This window comes from Tursiops truncatus, chromosome 2 (genome assembly GCF_011762595.2).
Source record: "Tursiops truncatus isolate mTurTru1 chromosome 2, mTurTru1.mat.Y, whole genome shotgun sequence".
In the NCBI taxonomy this organism is placed as follows: domain Eukaryota; kingdom Metazoa; phylum Chordata; class Mammalia; order Artiodactyla; family Delphinidae; genus Tursiops; species Tursiops truncatus.
The window spans coordinates 85,898,655-85,908,177 of record NC_047035.1 but is presented as its reverse complement, the minus strand read 5'-3'; positions in this window follow the sequence as shown (position 1 = coordinate 85,908,177).

The following is a 9,523-nucleotide window of genomic DNA, read 5'->3' as shown; positions in this document are numbered from 1 at the left end:
AAAAGCACCAAAATCAGTCATTAAAACTAAATACTACCAGAAAAATATTTTGGTCACATTATTATTATTTATTTTTAATATTCAAAAATTAGCCTTTGGGACTTCCCTGGTGGTCCAGTGGCTAACACTCTGAGCTCCCAATGCAGGGGGCCCGGGCTCGATCTCTGGTCAGGGAACTAGCTCCTACATGCTGCAACTAAGAGATCGCATGCTGCAATGAAAGATCCCGCATGCTGCAACTAAAGAGCCCACATGTCACAACAAAGATCCCACGTGCTGCAACTGAGACCCAGTGCTGCCAAATAAATATTTTTAAAAATTAGCCTTTATTTCTTAAGCTGGTGGCTGATACACTGGTATTCATTCTACCGTTATTCTTTTTTTTTTTTTTTGCGGTATGCGGGCCTCTGACTGTTGTGGCCTCTGCTGTTGCGGAGCACAGGCTCCGGACGCGCAGGCTCAGCGGCCATGGCTCACGGGCCCAGCCCCTCCGCGGCATGTGGGATCTTCCCAGACTGGGGCATGAACCCGTGTCCCCTGCATCGGCAGGCAGACTCCAAACCACTGCGCCACCTGGGAAGCCCTCTACCGTTACTCTTTAACTTGTACACATGTTACATGTAATCTTTAGTAGTATAAAATATTTAACACAAAATTCTTATGAGATACATTTAATAAAAATATAATAAATTCATACTTTATCCATCAAAGTATAAAAAATATTAAAATGTACATTCAGCTTACAACTTATCCTAAGTATTTCTACTTACAATTTATCCTACGGAAAAATATGGATGTTTATAGAAATTTACCAGTAAGTATGTTTATTAAAGCAAAATTTAGGAATTCCCTGGTGGTCCAGTGGTTAGAACTTGGCACTCTCACTGCTGGGGGCAGGGATCAACCCCTGGTCAGGGAACTAAGATCCCTGGAAGTCGCGTGGCCAAAAAATAAATAAATACATAATTTTAAAAATTTAAAAATAAAGCAAAATTTATAATAGGAGAAAACTAGAAACAAACTACAGTAAATGTTCCACAATAAGAGTCTTAAAAATAAAATGTCACAGCCATATAAGGGAATTACATGCAATAATCTTAAAACAATTTTGAAGAAAAATATTAATGTTATGAAAATATGTTAATAACATAATGAGTATTTTATAAAGCTGTACAGTATAATGTCACTTTACACACATACACACACACACACACACACACACACACACACACACACAGAAAAAAGCCTGGAAACATGTATAGCAAACTGTCAATAATGCTTATCTTGGGATAGTGAGATTTTATGAAATTATAGGTTATTTATATTTTCTTCTCTTTGCTTATACATATTTTCTGAGTTGTTAACAATGACCACGTAAAGAGAAAAAAAATTTTGTTTGTTTTGGGTTAGCAAATTTTTTCTATAAAGGACCTGATAGTAAATGTTTCAGGTTTAATGGACCAGATTGTCTCTTTTGCAATTATTCAACTCTACCCAAAAGAAGCCAGAGTCAATACATAAATGAATGAAGTGGCAGCGTTCCAATAAAACTTTACATATGGACACTGAAATTTGAAGTTCATGTATTTTTCATATATTATGAAATATTCTTCTTTTGATTTATTTTTCAACCATCTGAAATGTAAAAACTATTGTTAGCCTGAAGGCTGTACAAAAACAGGCAGCAGGTGGATTGGGGGCCACATTTTGCTAACCCCTGCTCTAGGACAACTATTCTTATCTTACACAACTCCTTTTCCTACAGTGATGAATTATCTTGGTTTTTCTATATGTTTTGTTTTTCAAGTTCTTAGCACTAATTGTCTGAACTTCTACTTGGCATTTTTAAACACTTCAAGTATTGTGTCAGTCTGATTTTTCAGAAGCAGCGTCTCCCAGAGCTTTCTAATTTCTAACCTGGTCTGTTTTTTCACCATGTCTGGTGCACAGCTGTTGTCTGGGTATCTGCTTTCACTCTGTGCCTAGGGATTTTTTGCCTTTTATCTCTGTTAGTAATACAGTGCTCCATGTATTGCTTATACTCAGCTCACCTCCATTTTTTCAAGTTTCAGTGTCCACATAGAAAGTTTTTAAAATTAAATTAAATTAATTAATTAATTAATTTTTGGTTGCATCATGTCTTAGTTGCGGCAGGCAGGATCTTCCATTGCGGTGCACAAGATCTTCAATGGGGCGTGCGGGCTTTTCTCTAGTTTTGGTGTGCAGGCTCCAGAGCACATGGGCTCTGCAGTTTGCTGCACGCGGGCTCTCTAGTTGAGGCGTGCGGGCTCAGTAGCTTTGACATGAACTTAGTTGCCCCATGGCACGTGGGATCTTACTTCCCTGACTAGCGATTGAACCCGCATCCCCTGAATTGGAAGGTGGATTCTTTACCACTGGACCATCCGGGAAGTCCTACCACACATAAAGTTTTATTGGAACACTGCCACATTTTAAGGGAAAAGATGCCTGTATAGAATATATAGTTGGTTGCCAAGCTGCATCGACAGGTTCTCAAACCATCGTGGGTCCATCATGGGTCCCATGTGGGTCCTCTTCCTAGAATTTACTCAGATCCTGGACAAAGAAATTTGCTCATGTCTATTTAATGTGTTCACCAAACCACTTGAACCCCAGGATTGAAGTAGTCGTCTGCAAACTAGGGCATATAACTCCTTCCAAAAAACTAGATTTTTTAAAAAAATTATATTTTATTTTTGGCTGTGTTGGGTCTTCTTTGCTACGCGCGGACTTTCTCTAGTTGCGGCGTGAGGGCTTCTCATTGTGGTGGCTTCTCTTGTTGCGTAGCACGGGCTCCAGGTACATGGGCTTCGGTAGTTGTGGCATGAGGGCTCAGTAGTTGTGTTTTGTGGGCTCCAGAGTGCAGGCTCAGTAGTTGTGGCTCACGGGCTTCATTGCTCCACGGCATGTGGGATCTTCCTGGACCAGGGCTCGAACCCGTGTCCCCTGCCTTAGCAGGCAGATTCCTAACCACTGTGCCACCAGAGAAGTCCTCCAAACTAGACTTTATTCTCCTGGTAGACTGAGCTATTTCCTGCATGTCTTAACAAAGTTCTTTCCATTCAGCATTTAGTCTCATTCCTTCCCAATCACTTCCACATCTCCATGCCCAGGAGCCTCAGTGAAGAGCACATTCCCTAGAGTCTTATGGATCTTGATTCACATCCTGACTCTATTTCTTCCTAGTTGTGTTACCTTTGGCAAATTCTTTATTTGTCTGATCCTCTTTTTCCACACCCTTTCCCCTCCACTATGGCTGAAATGCTCTTGTGTTTCATCACCTGCAGTGCCAGCATCCTCTGACCAGAGTGCCCTAAATGATCCAGGGCTTAGATCCAGGGCTTAGAGTAAAACCAAGATCCAGGTCTATTTACGCCCCCTAACCTATGTCTGACTCAATTTGAACAAGCAATCTGAGTTTCACTCCAGAAATGATTCCCTGAGTGTGGAAATCCTTATCTCTAAAATGAAGCTAGCCCTGACAAGCCAAGCCAAACTCAGAAATGAAATTTCTGATCTGAGGACTGATTCTTCCAAAATTGGTGCTGATGTCTCCAACCCTGATTACTTCTCCACATTCTCAGGACTTTCCTCATTCTAACAGAGGGTTGATCCCAGCTGTGGGAATGATCTTAGTCCAAGACTAAAGACTACAGTGGACCACCCTCTCCACATCCTTTGACCCTATTGACCTCAATGACCCCTGCTTCTTAGCTTAATATGGGAACCTCTTTCTTCAAGTGAATCTGCCCCCAAATCGGTTTGCTATGGTCCACAGCCTCCCTGAGAGGACAGATAGCCACCCCCCCTCCCCCGTCCCACTTTTCTCAGCTCAGAAATCAGCACTTTTGGGACAGGTAGCAGGAGTAGAAGCTGCGAAGAAACTGAATCAGAAAATGAGGACAGTGGTACCATTCTATAATTTTCTTTCTTTCTTTGCTTCTTCTTTAAAATTTATATTTCCTTTAGTAAGCACAATGTAGTGGGATAACTGAGGACATGGAAAGGAGACGTGACCCATGAGCCCCCCCCCCCCGAAAACTGGAGGCTGGCGAATAAGCCAGAACTGCAAACAGTCCTGATTGCTTTGAGCACCCCCCCCCCACCCCCGGCAAACCGGGGGCATGCGAATAAGCCAGAGTTGTGAACAGTTCTGAATGCTTCGAGCGCCCCCCCGCGGCAAACCGGGGGCCTGCAAAAGAAGCATTGAGTGCTTTGGGCACTGATCCATGAGATGTCCTCAGTATAATCAGAGTGGTGGGAACGCAAGGAAATGTCCTTGTGCTACTTCAGTATAATCAAAATAATGGTGGGAACTTTATGCTGTTCTTGCGCTCAAGGACGAAGCACGGCAGGTGCTCACGAAAGCCAATTATTGCTTGTATAATTAATAAAAACATAGGTTGCTGCTTTGGCACTTCTGAAATGTTAAGAAAACAAGTCTTAAAGTGTAAATCTAGATAATGCTTTAATAAAAGTTACCACAGCAAGACAGACGGCGCTGTTTTGCCTGAGCGAGCGGCAGCCCTCTACTGCTGTGCTTTGGCACAATTCATCTCGTGTGATGAGCTTACTTTCCGCCCTGTCCTAAGAAACTACAACACACAAGACTCAGCTTAGGTTCATATTGTTTTGTTTTCTAAACTGATCATGAGATAAGACGAGTCCCCCTCTCTGAAGACAGGCTAACTTTTCCACCCCAGAGCAAACAATCATCATTCAAACCACTAAGCATTCACCATACGTAAATAAATGCCTTTTCAAATTTGCAGAGGGTATACTGGATTTGCTTCCATACATGTTTCATTTTTACACCTGTGTTCCAACCCTGCAACATTCAAATTGCTGGCATTTAAGAAATCATGCCTGGTCCCAGACTTCCCTGGTGGTCCAGTGGTTAAGACTCTGCTTCCACTGCAGAGGACGGGTTTGATCCCTTGTCTGGGAACTAAGATCCCACATGCTGCGAGGTGCAGCCAAAAAGAAAAAAAAAAAAAAAAAGAAAGAAAGAAAAAAAACAGTCCCTAATGTTAAAAAGTAAGGAAATATTTCTTGACAAGGAACATGATGACCCAACTGAGACAATCCAGGAACTCTAGTCAATGAACAAGACAAATAAAAGGCTAAGAATAACCACTCATGTAAATTACAGACTAACAGGAAGCTGGGATAATCTTACTAGAATAGTAAAAATAGACAATTTTTACAAATGGAAACGTTCAATTCAATGTAGATGCTTAATTTGTACATACATAAACATATATATTAGCTTTACATCCTTTATATTTATTCAAGTTCTGCCTGCACATGATTTTTTTGTTTTCTCAACTTTCTGAAGTTGCTCCCCCCACACACACACTCCCTCCACACCAGGTGGCTTAGTCCCATTAACAGTATTCCTGACAGGAGAGCTCAGGTGTCTCTTCACGTATCTCCAAAGCCTCGGCTGGGAAGGGAGGGCTATTATTTTTAATCCAGAGCTCCCAACGTACCTGAACAGAGAAAATATGAAGAAGTTTGGCCTCTACTGAATCCCCCCAGGTTCCCCCCACCGCACCCCGCCGCGTGGCATGCAGGATCTTTGTTCCGTAATCAGGGATCCGGATCGAACCCGTGCCTCCTGCAGTGGAAGCGCACAGTCCTAACCACTAGACCACCAGGGAAGTCCCAGAAGTAGTCTTTTCTTAAAACACAAAATATATTTTTCCCATAATCTAGGACAATTCATCTTATTACCCAAGAATTTGGAACCTGGCCATGATTCTCCTTTAGGTACGTTCAAATCTTGACAGTCTAGTGAAGCCCTGAATGTGGAGCCAGGGGACAGCCCTCATTCAACACGACCTGCCCACGGTGATCAGGAGATTGAGCCACAAGAGGGACACTAGGCAGTATTAACTAATTTGCTCTGCCTCCTAGGGAAGCGCTTCCTGGCAAAAGCTCCAGCCCTTCAGTGACGTTATGGGGGCGGGGCGGGGCGTTCCGAGTGGAACCCGCCCCTCTGCCGCTGGCCGCGCCCCTTAAAGCCCCGCCCAGTCGGTGGTGGGAGGCTGCGGTTTCCATGGGGACGATAAACAGCGCCAAGTTTTTTTCCCTTGTCACTTCAGTTACCCGTGTCATACCCATGATATGATGATATCCCCTGAGCATTGGAAACCAGAGTGTGAGGAGCCAGTGCTGGTGAGCCGGAGTTCGAGCAATGGGGTCTGAAGTCGGTGCCTGGGGTGGGAGTGGTCCTGGGTGGCCTGCCCAAAGAGAGGTGGAGTTCCAAATTAAAGGACCTCAAGCCAAATTCCCCAGGCGCCAAGGACTGTTGGGGGTTAAACACTAATACTTAGGGAAGGAGTTGGGAGTTGAGTAGGGCAGAAGGGACAGAGCCAGGACTAGGGGAAGACCAAGGACGTGGGGGGACGCAGTACAGGCCAAACTTCTTCATATTTTCTCTATTTAGGTACGTTGGGAGCTCTGGATAAAAATAATAGCCCTTCCTGGGCTTCCCTGGTGGCGCAGTGGTTAAGAATCCGCCTGACCATGCAGGAGACACGGGTTCGAGCCCTGGTCCGGGAAGATCCCACATGCGTAGGGCAACGAGGCTCGTGCGCCACAAGTGCTGAGCCTGTGCTCTAGAGCCTGTGAGCCCGCGTGCTGCAACTGCTGAGACCCGTGTGCCTGGAGCCCGTGCTCCACAAAGAGAGAGGCCACCACGGTGAGAAGCCCGCGCACTGCAATGAAGAGTGGCCCCCGCTCACCGCAACTACAGAGGGTCCGCGTGCAACAACGAAGACCCAACACAGCCAAAAATAAATAAATAAAATAAATAAATTTAAAAAATAATAATAGCCCTTCCTGCCCAACCGAGGCTTTGGCGGTATGTGAAGAGACACCTGAGCTCTCCTGTCAGGAATACTGTTAATGGGACTAAGCCACCTGGTGTGGAGGGACTGGGAGGAAAACTTCATTTACCCTCTTAAGTTTGGTATTTGGGAGCCTGTGAATTCAACTGAAAAAAGACAGATTGACAGGAGAAAAGGAATACAAGTTTATTAATATTTTTTACATGCATAGGAGTTCACAGAAAAGAGGTAACTCACAGAAGCCATTAGGCTTGGGAATTTATATACCTTTCTTAACGAAGAAAGGGCTTGGGCTTCAAGGGAGATCATTTGTGGGGAAGTAACTAGGAAATATATGGGGGAACTAATAGAAGATAAGGGGCTACTTTTTTTTAGTAAGATTTGTTTATGCAGGCTCATCTTGGTGCTGGCTCTGTCTCTGGTGATAAGGTCTCTCTCCTCGTCCTGGTCCAGGAGAGGGAGGGAGGAAATGTATGTCACCTTCACAAAAGGAAATATATGCCGTGATTTTGGAGAGATAAAGGCAGAGAACCCTTCCTATATCTGTTGATTATGAATTGCCTTTAGCTCAAAATAATCCTTATGCTAAAATGGCATATTTTGGGGTGTTATATCCTGATTCCCTTCATGGCACTATTTTCTAATATAATTTTTATTTTACTCAAAATTATACATGCTCTCAGTTTAAGGAATCAATATTTCAACAGATTTGTGACTAAGAAAGTGGCATTTACTACCAAGAAAATGTTGGGTCCCAAGTGTTCCCCATTCACAATTCCAGAGGAGACTTTCAATTCTGGAGCTCACTCTTTTTTATCAACCTCCATATCTCTCTTGACATGCCAATCATGATAGTTTTGGGCTCTCAGGATTAAGTGATATCCTACTGACTCCCACCTAGGAACAAACCCTCTTTCACAACCACCACAAGGACTACCTTAATTCATACCCAGACCCCTCCTCCCAAAACAGTTGTATCACAATTTTGGTTAAGTCAGTATTCAGGGTTGACCTCAGTGTAACTATGTAATTTCTACTCGGAGCAGAGCTGTATCATTTTCTAGGACAGGGGTAGACACACTTTCTGTAAAGGACCAGATAATATATGTTTCAGGTTTTGTGGGCCATCTGATCTCTGTAGCAAGTACTCAGCTCTGCTGTGGCAACATGAAAGTAGCCAGAGACAAGTGGCAAAGTTCCAATAATACTTTATGGACACTGAAATATTAATTTCAAATAACTTTCACATGTCACAAAATATTATTATTCTTGATTTTTATGACCACTTAAAAATGTAAAAACCATTCTTAGGTCAGAGTGATACAAACAAGCACTGGGACAACCATAGTTTGCTGACTACTAGTAAAAGCTATTAGCAGATTATTGCCTTAGATCCCTTTATCTCATCAAATTACTGTGAATCTCTATGAACAAAAAAGTATCTTTCATTACATGCAGGTGGTTATATTCAAAGATAAATTATTTTGAACTTCAAAACATAAAGCCCATATCTGAAATGCAATATTTTGGGACCTAATTATTCAAACACTACAAGATCCATTCAGGAAAAACGTACAGTGAAAATAGAAAAACAACAACAACAACACACACACACACACACATAAACTTAACAGTTTACCCTTAATAGTTACTGAAAATTTTGACATAGCCAACTAATACAAATACAATAACAAAAAAAAAATCCGACAAAACAACCCTGATATATGTTAATAAGATATGGAATGAGAGCATTACATTCAAGACAAATTATCTTTAATTTTAAAGCATCTTTGTACTCTCAAAGAAAGATTTTCATATATGTTGTTTTCTTGGGAAATTGGATGCCTAGGAAAAGCTTGTATAACTTAAGTGACATGGTGTAAGATAAATTATTACAATATCCTTGCCTTTATGATTACTATAGGTTCTGGTTAAAGTAGTTCCTGGGATTGTTAAACTATGTCACTTAATTTGTTTTAGTTTTGCTGCCTTTTTATTATTGTGACAAAAAGTGTATGTATGTGTGTATTTATGACAAGAACAGGACCTTTCAGTAAATTTACTCAATTCTGTCACCCTTTTATCACTCTGAAAATAAATTAATGTAATATTCCTTTTTTCTTCCTCATCATGTTAAGAGCTTATCTTCTCTGTTTCCACTAATTTTCCTTCATCCCCTTTTTCCTTTCACTCTTGTCTGCTCATTTCCCCTTCTTCTTATTTTGTCTCGTGCCTGGAAGGTCATTAGACTCTTCTATAACCCAACTCCACTTGCCCTTCCACAGAGGTCACAAGTCCTTGCCTTCTTCATGCCTTGTCTCCATTTCTTTCACTCAATTCTCCCTTTCTTCTTTTTTCTTCCCCCAAAGTCACAATTATTGTGTTCTCCTCTTTTTCACTCTCTACCTTCAGTTTTGGCCTTAATGAAACAATAAGGCAGTTTTGGAAATTTTAGGTAAAGATAGCACATCCATTCAATCCCACGCAGCCTTTTTTGGGTCTCCCTGGTTTTTTATCCACATGATTATCCCCACCTAGCCAGGTCTTTTTAGGTCACTATTCTTTCTTTTATTACTTTATTCATAGACTTATTTTCCCACTTCTACTACCCTCCCTTTGTCATTATCTCTTCTCCAGGAGTACCTGTT